Genomic DNA, 11,597 nt, shown 5'->3' with positions numbered 1-11,597 from the left:
TCATCAATGCAAGGTAATCCTTGGGTTCGATGACCGAAGTTTTCATGGGTACTGGTTCTCAAAAGTGTGATTGTCACAGCATCTCCAAGGCAATGTGATTGCAATTTGGGCCTTTGGCACCTGGATCACAATTATGATGGCTGCAGCACACTGTGGTCACATGATCACAATTTGTGACTTTCCCTGCCAGCTTCCCACAGGTAAAATCAATGGGAAAGCCAGGTCGTCACAAGTTGTCCCCACTGCTTTTTCACTTGCCAGCACTCCATATAGCACTCATTTGTGGCACCTGCCCTTGGCATCCATCCAACCACTTGTAGGTCATGCTCACCAGCCTGCCCATGTCATGTTCATGTGAGGTCCTTGTTTAATGGCCTGCATGGTCCTGGAGTTACAATGGCAACTGAACTGCTAGGATTGCTAAGCGATGTGGCCAAGGGTGGGATTCTACCGGTTCTGTCTGGCTCTGTAGAACCGGTAGCTCTGAAGAGCAGCAGACATAGAACCGGTTCTATGTCTCTGATGTTTTGACCCACCCGCCTGCCCGGGCTCTTACCTGACCTTTATTTCCTGCTTTTTCAACCTCAGTGGTTCTATGTCTCTGATGTTTTGACCCACCCGCCTGCCCGGGCTCTTACCTGACCTTTATTTCCTGCTTTTTCAACCTCAGCTGCCATGCGAGGCACAGCTGCGGTTGAAAAAGCAGGAAAACAGTGGTTTTTCAAACACTGCTTCTCTGCACACAGCGCTGCTCAACTGTCCAGGCAGCAAGCTGATGGTGATTTACAGGCGCGTGCACAGCGTGCAGGGAAGCACATCATAAATCACCAAACCAGTAGTTAACCCTGTCAGATCCCATCCCTGGATGTGGCCATGTGATGGTTGCGCTTTATAACCACATTGCTTAGTGATGGAAGTTCCAGCCACAACTGCTGTTGTAACTTAAGGATTACCTGCAGTTCAAATGTGTGAACAAACCTTCCCCTTCTAAAATGTGCTTGCTTCAAGTTAGATACTACAATTAGCTGACTCATTAGAAAGTAATCCCAAGGCAGACTTGTTTTATAAGCAAACTGATGTTTATATATAGTGGAAATAAAAAGTCTATGTACCCGTTAAAATGCCAGGTTTTTGAAATGTTAAAAAAAATCAGAGCAAGAAAAATCACTTCAGAATTTTTTTTACCGTCTTTAAATATAACACATAAGCTGTACAATTCAACTGAAAAATTGAGAATCTTTGCCCACCCTTCCTTGCAAAAGCACTCTAAATCTGTCAGATTGTAAGAGCCTATCCTGTGCACAGCTCTTTTCAGGACAACCTACAGATTTTTAATTGGATTCAGGTTCGGGCTTTGGCTGGGGCATTCCAAAATGTTGATCATCTGGTCAAGCCGCTATTTTGTTGATTTGGAGGTATGCTTGTATGTCCTACTGAAAGATGAAATTCCTCAGTATTTTAGTAGCCTGAAAGTTTTGTGTCAAAATTGACATTTGGAACTGTTCATAATTCCCATCACCTTGACTATAGCCCTAATTCAAGCAGCCCCAAAACATAATGCTGCTATCATGCTTTACTTTGTATATGGTGTACTTTAGATCAGTGATCCCCAACCTTTTTAATGCCGCGGCCCGGTACCGGCATCAGCTGGGCGCCGCGGCCCGGTACAGGCATCAGGTGGGCACCGCCATCTTTTTGATGAAAAAGTGCTTCCGGTGACCTCACCGAAGCACTTTTTCATTAAAAAGATGGCGGCGCCAGCGCTTCGGTGAGCTTTTCCGGGTAGAAATGGCTTTCTACCGGAAAAGCTCACGAGCGCTGGAGCGCCGCCATCTTTTGATGAAAAAGTGCTTCCGGTGAGCTTTCTACCCGGAAAAGCTCACCGGAAGCACTTTTCATCAAAAAGATGGCGGCGCCAGCAACCAGCGGCCCAGTAGGACTTGTTCCGCGGACCGGTACCGGTCCGCGGACCGGTGGTTGGGGACCCCTGATATACAGTATTAAAAACTTTAAAAATGGGAAATGCAATTGCAAAAGACTAGTAAGTGTATTTTACTGTTAGCTCCAAGATGTGCAGTAGGAGAAAGGAATCCAGCACATTTTAAAGTGATTTTGCTATAGTACAATTCTCAGGCTTAAATTGCATAGAAGAAAAATTATTTCAATCAATACTGTTATAGACTCCGCAGACGGCATGATAGTGAAGATCCTAAAAACCAAAGATACACAGAAAATAAAGAAAAAAGAAGTAAAGATGAACAAGAGACCCCAATTAAAACTTCAGAAAGAGAAGTGTTGTTAAATGATGGGAAGCTGCAAATATGTGCGCCTAACAAAAATAAATCAGGAAGAGGAGGAATGGAAACTGGAAAAGAGAAATCTCCCAAGCCAATGGGAGAGAAATGGAAGCGGCAAGAAGATAGAGATTTAAGAGAAAAACGTTGTTTTATTTGTGGAAGGGAAGGACACGTGAAAAAGAATGTCCACAGCACAAAGGAGCTGCAGGTATGAACTCTAGCTCCAGTCCAATGCTGCTAATGGATGTTTTACTCTATATTCATCAGGGTTAAACTGATGGCCTCAGCATTGATCTTAGTTTTCTAAAGCTATGATTTAGATCTGCAGCAGTGCAGATATTAACAATCAGCATGAGAGTTTGGGATTGAGAGCTACAGTCCTTGAAAATTGCTTCCTAGCCTGTCAGCTGGAAGAAATGCCTAGTCAGCAAATTAAGTATGCTTTGCTGTACAGAAGTTAGTGTAAGGAATGGAAATAATGAAATTTGTTTCCATTTATGAAATAAGAGCTCTGGATATAATCCTTGATGCTTGTTTGGGGTAGACATAAGATACATTTCAGTAAATTGTGCAGACAGAGAGTTTATTTCAGGGGTATTGTGTCTATGCAAATGTTCACTTGTGTAGTGAAATGGAGGATATTAAATCAAGATTTTTCTTTCCCTGGTAACTTTAAATTTTTCACTTTGCTAGTTGAGACTTTTACCCTCACCCAAAAAAAGCGCTTAACCTCTGGATTGAGGAACGAGTGAAAGGGAGGGAAATTTTCATTAGAAAAATTGCAAGTATAAAGAGTAAGAACTCTGCCCTCTCCACTTTACTTCGAATTGTAACCTTAGCAATTTCTTCAGATGAACCAAACAAAAACCAGTAAACCTCTTTTGAAAGATAGCCTTCCAAAAGTTGCTCTTTATTTGTTTAGTTTTGCCTTAACATGTTGCATGAATGCAATTATGAGTTATAAGCATCTCATTAAAGACAAGGCAGTGTATAAATTCAGACAATTATGATGTATTTAACAAACCATGGTTTAACAATGAATCAGGTCTTGAGAGCTAGCTGATTTTTGACTGAAGCCAAAAGTATTTGAAAAGTTGATGCAGACATGTAAACTTTTTCACAAACTATAATTTTAACTTTCTAAGGTGTTCTGATGTTAGAAAATCCATGTGGGACCCCTATATCCAGTGCTGTTAAACACTCTGGTCGATTAAATCAGGTAAATCATGTATTGTTTTTTTTTAAAATAAGATTAGCTTTTATCTTAATACATGATAAAATTCATAGTACATCATTTCAAATAGATACCTGTTAAGATATTGCAGGGTTATGTTTCTGTTATCACATTATTTATTAGCTATCTCCAACTGTTCATTCATGCTTTTTCTTATCTATTTTTTAAGGGACTATCTCCACAGGAAGAAAAAAAGAAACAGAAAGGGAAACTACTTTTGAGTCCCCAGTCAGGTTGTAAATTAAGCTTTTTTAATGCAAACCTTACTGTCTAAGAAATGATATAGATAGATAGGTAGGTAGATAGGTAGATATAGAGAGAAAATGATATATAGATATATATTGAAATAGATGAAAAAATATCACTACTTTTTTTCTCTCACAATGATTTATATAAGCACCTTGCCTTTCTGAATGGCTACAAATTTAGGATTGGTGTTTTCAATAGCATCCCTCTACCCAATTCTTCGTGTCAGATGGAGGGTGGGGGTGTTGTTCCAGGTCTCAGGAGTTTTGGAGACCAATATGGGGGCTGCAGCATGAGGAAAGAACAAGAGCATCTATTTCTGTCCTTTCTCCTACATGAATAGCGTTTAGGATCTAACCGAATAGCCCGAGCAAAATTGTGCATCATGTAGTCAGTATACAGATATTGTCATTGATATTTTCTTATAGCAATGAAAAGAGGCAGTGCTTTTCAAGATACAATTGTCATTTGCTGATCTGCATTTAAAGCAATACATTTTCTTTTGCCTTATCTTTTCTATCTTTTCTTTTATGTATACTGGGAGTATTTACACCAAGACAAATTCCTTGTGTGTCCAATCACACTTGGCCAATAAAGTATTCTACTTCTTAATGCAGAAATACACTATGTATATATGGGATTGAAACTCCAATCAGTTCCAGTCTAGGGGTGAGGGGTGATAAGAATTGCAGCCTACCATCTCATTCACATTGCCTACACTACATTTTAGTATGTAGGTGCTTCCCAATTATACAACTTTGAGCTTGGCTCTCCAAATCAAACTGTTGAGATTTTTTTCCTTCAGAGTCTGGATAGGAAGAACAGGTTTGAAGTTTGAGATTACAAAGAGCTATTGTGAATAGTGTAGAATGGATTTAGTGATTTGAAAAAGGGTATTTACGTAAGCTTTACCAATGTGCCATTTCTCCTCATGAAGAACTGTCTTACCCTTGGGAAAAAAGTTTTTAAAAAATGCTTTTGATAACTTTCTTGATGTCTTCATTTCAGTCTTTTTGTCTCCATATATAGGCAGCCTTTCCAGTAAATATATGACTCAGGAAAAGCTTCACAGAAGAGACCCCAACAAGATTCTTAAGAAACTGAAGCAATCTTTCAGTTGCAATACAGACCATCAATTTCCTTCAGAAAAGTTTATTTTCTTTTATAGGCTTTGGGTTCACAAAACAGCAGCAAAAACTGTCTTTGACATAAATCTAGAGAAAACACCTTTTATTTTAATTAAATTGCTAAAGTTACAAAGGCAATGAATTTTAATGTTTGTTCATACCATGAATCCTTGCTCTGAATAGGCTTGAGCATTTTAATAGAAAATCATGTTTGTATTTACTAGGTAAAACATGTAGATCAGGGAAATCCTTCACCCAAATCACTTCTAAGACTTTCTACATTCAGTGTGAATGTTTGAGTGCACTTAAATGATGTGCAAGCCAAATATAATGTCACCTTCAAAATATTATTTTTGAAGGGTAAAAAGGGTATTTATTAATGTTGAACATTGATTCCTTGTGTAAAAGTGTTTGGAATATTTCTGGACTGCTACTGCCATATTTGCAAATATTTTAAACTGTGGACAACTAAAACATGGACATTAAGTAAACTTTTATGTAAAAATCTTTGTTGAAAGCAGTGCCAATTTTTCCCTTCTATTTTATTATGATTGCTATGCTGCTGTCCTTTCTGTACAGAGAGTTAGAGGCAAGTTAGTTATGTTTGCTGCTGCTATGATTATTTCCCATTGTCCACAACTTGAAAATATTCCTCTGAGGAAAAAAAAGGAGTTAAAACAAAGGAACATATTTCTGCTTTATTGAAAACTAAACATGAGTGTGCTGGGCAAGGATTTACTTTTATATCATCACCACCATTATCATCATCATCAAAGTTTTATGTCAGACTTTTCTGCAGATGATGCAGTACAGCCTTTCCAGGAGAAAATATACAGCAAAAACATAAGAAACTGTTATTTATGACCTTGGAAATAAAACAATCAAAAGAATACTTTAAATTTCTACATTTTTTGTGTTGCATGATTGGGTAACTACTGTTCAGAATTTTACTGTTATATGTGCATAAAACTTTTCATCCCTTTTTCATTCATAATTTCACTGAAGGCATCTAACAAGTGAATTTTTAAAAAAATATTGACACACATATTTTAAAATATACAACATAAAAAAATATATTAAAGTTGCCATACAGCTTTGTTGAAAACCTCTGTTCTAATAAGAAATCTCGAAAGAAAAGCAGCTTGTTTTTTAAAAAAAATCCATGTAAGTACACTTTACATAGATAAATTGCTTTAATTTCGCATACCAAAATTTGAAATAAGTATAATTGGGTGCATGTTGAAGATTAAAATGCACATGAAAGCAAACAGGATATAAACATCAATTATTTTTACTAATTTTCAAAATGATGAAATAATGTCAATAAAATGCCATTTTCTTAAGGACTTTTACTAAAACAAAATACCATTGGATAAGATGAAGGCTGAGTTGGATTTCGCTTACCAGGGAAGATGAAGACATCCCAGGATATTTACAAGGTTTTATTTTAAAACTAGCAAATAAAAAATATTGTCAGGGACCTAATTACAATGATTGCATGATCAAAAACAAGAGACTGGAAAGTACATGCTGTTTTGCTATTATCTTAAAAGTAACTTATCCCAGATCCAACAGCGATACTACAAAGAAGTCTACAGGTAGAAGAAACACTTAAAACGCTAGCATTGCACAGTGAGATAATCCATCACCAAATGCAATGCAACAGATTAAAGAATGCCTCATGAATTTTCAGGATTTGGATCAGTTGACAATTAACTGAAGAGGAAGAAATGTTTATCAAGTCCAAAGCTCTAACATAAAATTTGGATGGAAGTACATGTTATCTCTCAAATAAGATAACATATTACTCCAGTTGGTTAAAGACAACACCCAAAAAGACTGAAACATGAGGAAACTAAACTATTTTTGGAGTGAGATCAGGGACAAGGAAACAGTGTTTGAAATAAACCAATATGCCTGAAAATACAGAATGCAAGTTATATGCTGGAAACTATCTTGAATAAAAATGCTTTCCATTATAAAGGTGCAGATGTGAGCTTCTAGAGGAAACCTGGCATCTGCCTTCTAACCTAGCACCTCTTCCCAAGTTACAAAGTGGAACTTTCCTACTATTTAATTGGTTACAAACCAGCTAGTATTCTGAAGATTCCAGGTAGGAGGAGTCAGCCAGTCAGCCAGCTATTCCCTATTTGACGCAAGTTTCCTGAAATCTTCGATCACCCTCCTGGAATTAGAAATGACCCATCCAGCACAATTAATTGGCTTTCCAATCTGTGCCTTTCAGTAGGACTTTGATGGTACATTTGTATACAGTGACTCAATTGTCCCTTTGGAATACAAACCCCTTCATGGCCTGCAAACTATACTGGGAAGTTTCCCTTAGAAAGTTACAGAATTTTGTAACTGGTAATTATTCCTCTCAGGATAGTAAGAAATAGCAATTAAGATCAAAGGAACAAAAACAAGGGAATTTTTGGGAGTCATTTATTAAAAATAAATGTATGTTCATGAAAGGTGTGAGCCCAAGAGAAATACAGAGGTATAATTTCCTTTAATTATGTTTGACCTGTGGTCCTCAGGGATGGGAAGTGTTTTCAGACTGCAAGCAATTTTATTCTTTTTCACCAGATGGGATTGTTTTGAATGCCAAGAAAAAAAAAAAGCAGAGGAAAAATATGTCTAGAGGATGGAAAGAGCTGTCTGCCTTACATGTAAATTCTCCATACAGGTAGTTCTTGAATTATGACTACAGTTGAAACCAAAATTTATGTTGTGAGAGACATTTGTTAAGTGAGTTTTGCCCCATTTTACAACCTTTCTAGTCACAGTTAAATGAATCACTGCAGTTGATAAGTTAGTCACATGGTTGCTAAGTGAATCTGGTTTCCCCACTGACTTTGCTTGCCAGATCACAAAAAGCTGCTCACGTGACCTCGGGACAATCGGCATAAATATGAACCAGTTGCCAAGCACCTGAATTTTGATCACATGATCATGGGGATGCTGCAAAGGTCATAACTGAAAAATGGTCATAAATCACATTTTTCAGTGCCTTTGAATGGCTTGTAAACAAACTATTTCAAGTCGAGGACTACCTGTCTTATGTTTCTCAGTGGGAAAAAGGGTTCTTAAAATCCACCTTCGGGTGACATTTTCTGGATTTTATTTCCAGCTGGAAAGTGAGGCCTCTACAAGATTAAACTGAATAAATATAACTTGATTTCAAACTGTTTTATTTTTTGCAGTTACAATGCTTTTGTTAAACTGCTGAGGCAATTTTTCATGAATACGATTCCCAGATTATGGCCAGGAGCCTCGCTGTTTGCTTGAGTGTGGGAATCGTAATCCCGACATTTCCGGAGCTCATTCCCTGAGGACCGACTGCCGAACCTAGTCTGCCGATTTGAAAGACATTTGTTCCCAGGGAAGTCCCAAGCGATCAGGATGATATCCTTACATCAAGGCGAAGTTCAGTTCGAAAGAAACATGAGAACTTGATTAAAACGGGTGAGAAACAGATTATTCTCTTTCCATTTTTTATTTATTTAGCTCTCCTATTCCCTTAACGTAAAGGTTCACTCTATGTACATCTGACATCCCACGGGGAGATGTCTATGTCTATGGAGATGCTCAGTCATCCAGATCATGGTTGTCCAAAAGGCGCTTTTTTTTCAAGAGGCAACTGGACTTTCTGGTTTTTTCTTTGAACATAGATCAACAGAGTTGGAAGGGACCTTGTAAGTCATCTAGTCCAGGGATCCCCAACCTTTTCGGCGCGCGGCCCGGTTCCGACATCAGCTGGGCGCCGCGGCCCGGTGCGGCGTCAACTGGGCGCCGCCATCTTTTATGACGAACAGCGCTTCCGGTGGCGTCACGGGCGCTGTTTCGTCATAAGAAGATGGCGGCGCCAGCTTCTGGTGAGCTTTTTCGGGTAGAAATGGCTTTCTACCGGAAAAGCTCACGGCGCTGGCGCCGCCATCTTTTTATGTGAAACAGCGCTTCCGGTGAGCTTTCCAAAAAAAAAGATGGCGGCGCCCAGCAACCAGCGCCCGGTAAGGCTTGTTCCGACCCGGTACCGGTCCGCGGACCGGCGGTTGGGGACCCCTGCTTTAGATGATGCAGTTGCGACAAATATATTTTTTGGAATTAAGGCCAAAAAGTTCAACCTTGGTCTCAATCAGACCATAACACATTTCCCACATGAGAAATGTGGGATGAGACCTGATGTATCTTTTTTGCAAAATGTAGCCAGGCTTTGTGTGTGTGTGTGTGTGTGTGTGTGTAAGTTTTTTATAGGAAAAGGCTTCCATCTTCTCACTCTACCACACAGCCCAGACATAAGAATATGGGAGACTGTTGTCACAGGTTGTACATAACCAGCACTTGCCAGAACTTCTTGCAGCCCTTTAATGTTGCTGTAGGTCTCTTGGCAGCCTCTGGGCTCAGTCTTGTTTTTTCATCGATTTTGGAGGGACATCCAATTCTTGGTAATGTCACCGTTGTGCCATATTTTCTTTTCTTTTTTTTTTTTGAAAATTTTATTGATTTTTAAAAACAAACGTAAACAAACAAAACATAAAACATCTTTTTTGAAAGCAGCATAATCCCGGGTTACATCTCTTCGTACAGACACAAATTCAAGTTCATGCTCATTTTTATATTCCATTCCATATCTTATTACTATTCTACATTTTCTATATAGCTTCTCCCCTCTTTTAACTTTCTTAATTTTATTTTATTTATTTCATCTCAATTCAAATCATTGTATTTATATTTTTTGTCTGTCCTGTTTCAACTGTCTACTATCTTTTCTCATTGAACAAAATTTCTCCTGTAATCACTGATTGGAGTATGACACCTTTATATCTTTCCCCTAAAATTATAACACTTAATATAAGACATAACTTCAGTTTGGATTCTGCTTGGTACATTCTAAAACTACACACTGTATTTAAAAAAAAGAAAAAAATTATAAATGCATAATATAATTAAAACAACAATCCATACCAATTCAATTCTATCATTAATATTAATATTCATTTAAATTTTAACGTTTTACACATTACTTTTCAGATAAGTATCATACTTCTATGGGAACACATATAAACTTTCCATAGTTAATTCCCCCCACTTCACTTATATTTTATAAAACATCGAGTAATTAAAATGTTCCCGTTCCTTCCTAAGTCAATTCTCTCATTTTTTTTTCTTTCTTTTCTTTTTTTTTTAGACATTTAACAATAATTATAATACAACAATTATATACAGACATATACATGGTAGGCAAATTCCTTAACTCTACACAGAGAAACTCTGCTCTGGATACTGGATACAAGGAGAGAACATGCCCTCTATAATGGCTACCTTATATAAACACCTCTTAAAGGGATAGAACCCATCCCCAGTCTTAAAATACCCATGCAATGCTGATTCACTCTTATTCTCTCATTTATTTTATTTCATTTATTTTGTTCACAAGTTTCACTAAATTACACTATTTTATCCCACTTTTTAATCATACGTTGTTTCCAATTTTCTAACATTATTTCTATTACAAATATAACAATACAATCTTATGTACCTTCACAGAATCCCTTTTTCAGTTAAATTTTCACCCATTATCTCTGAATAAGTCCTGCTTCTTTACATCTTGCTCCAAACCTTTGTAACTTCTCTTCCTTTCCTTCTTCCCTTTCTTCTTCCTTCTCCCCTTTTTACCCCCGTCTCTCCACCTCCATTTTCCTCTTCTGTATTCCCCTTTTCTGTTGCTTTCCAACTTTATATCCACTTTTCAAATTATTTTTCCCTTTTTTGGCTGTTTTTTTAAGTCTTAAATTCTCCATTCTCTTTCCCCCCTTTCCCCTTTCTTCCCCAAATAGAGTTACTTGTTCATTAAAGATGGCTTCTTCTTTGTCCCAATCTTCTAGTTGCGCAGTCTTTTCTTGTTGTTTCTCGTAGATGCAGATCGCTATTTCTAAGAACTGAAAAACGGAGCCAAAAAAGCCCTTCCCTTCTTGTGTCTCTTCTTTATATTTTTTAAATTCCATTTTCAGTTCATCCATAAGTGATGCCATTGTAGAATTTTTTTAAACAGCCACCTAATTGTTTTTAGTCATTCAAATATAATATCCAAAAATCCCAAAGTCACCAAGCACACTTTCTCTTCCTGGGGTTACTATTTAGTTCCAAAGTTCCAGTTAAAATGTATCTTTTAGAAGTCTTATTGAGATTTTATTTTAGATTCTTTTAAAGTCCAGGCAGTCTCCTCCTTCCAAATCCTGCCTTTATTCTTTTCCTCTCCCTTCCTCCTTATAGAAAAAAAGGATTTTTTAGTGTCCAGAAATCTTTATTGTCCCTTTGGCATTTAGTGCCAAAGCGGATTTTTCTCTTCGTTGTCAATGTGAGGAAGGAGAGTAAAGAAAAAAAAACTTTCCCTTTTCACTTTCTTTCGCTGCTTCCGACTCTTCTTTGGGAGCGATTTATCTTTTATAAAATTTAAATTCCAGGGTACCTTAGTTGTTGCTTTTTATCCCGGTCAACCAAAACTTTCACTTCTTATCTTCCTCCTGCACTTTCTTTTCCGGTTGAGTGCTGCTTTGAGGTGGCCATTTCTGGCCACCGCTCCTACCGCCTTCGGGAAAGGGAGTTTGGCCAGCTGAGGAGAGATGCGGCTCCCCTCGACCCTGCTGGCAATCTCCCCCCTCTTCACCACCTCTACGGGGTGGCTTAGCT

General features: G+C 37.8%; 1 long non-coding RNA gene across 1 annotated transcript; it reads left to right on the top strand.

The window, feature by feature from the left end:
- Positions 1–2,036: 2,036 nt before the first annotated feature.
- LOC148132483 (uncharacterized) lies at positions 2,037–5,794 on the top strand. The gene is made up of 4 exons (XR_015748061.1): positions 2,037–2,505; positions 3,443–3,516; positions 3,701–3,764; positions 4,807–5,794. It is a non-coding gene; the product is annotated as an uncharacterized LOC148132483 (long non-coding RNA).
- Positions 5,795–11,597: the final 5,803 nt, after the last annotated feature.

This window comes from Notechis scutatus, chromosome 2, assembly GCF_049901735.1.
Source record: "Notechis scutatus isolate UNSWTSFEM ecotype Mainland chromosome 2, rNotScu1.2, whole genome shotgun sequence".
Taxonomy (NCBI): Eukaryota; Metazoa; Chordata; class Lepidosauria; order Squamata; family Elapidae; genus Notechis; species Notechis scutatus.
This window is presented reverse-complemented; position numbering and strand designations above follow the sequence as displayed.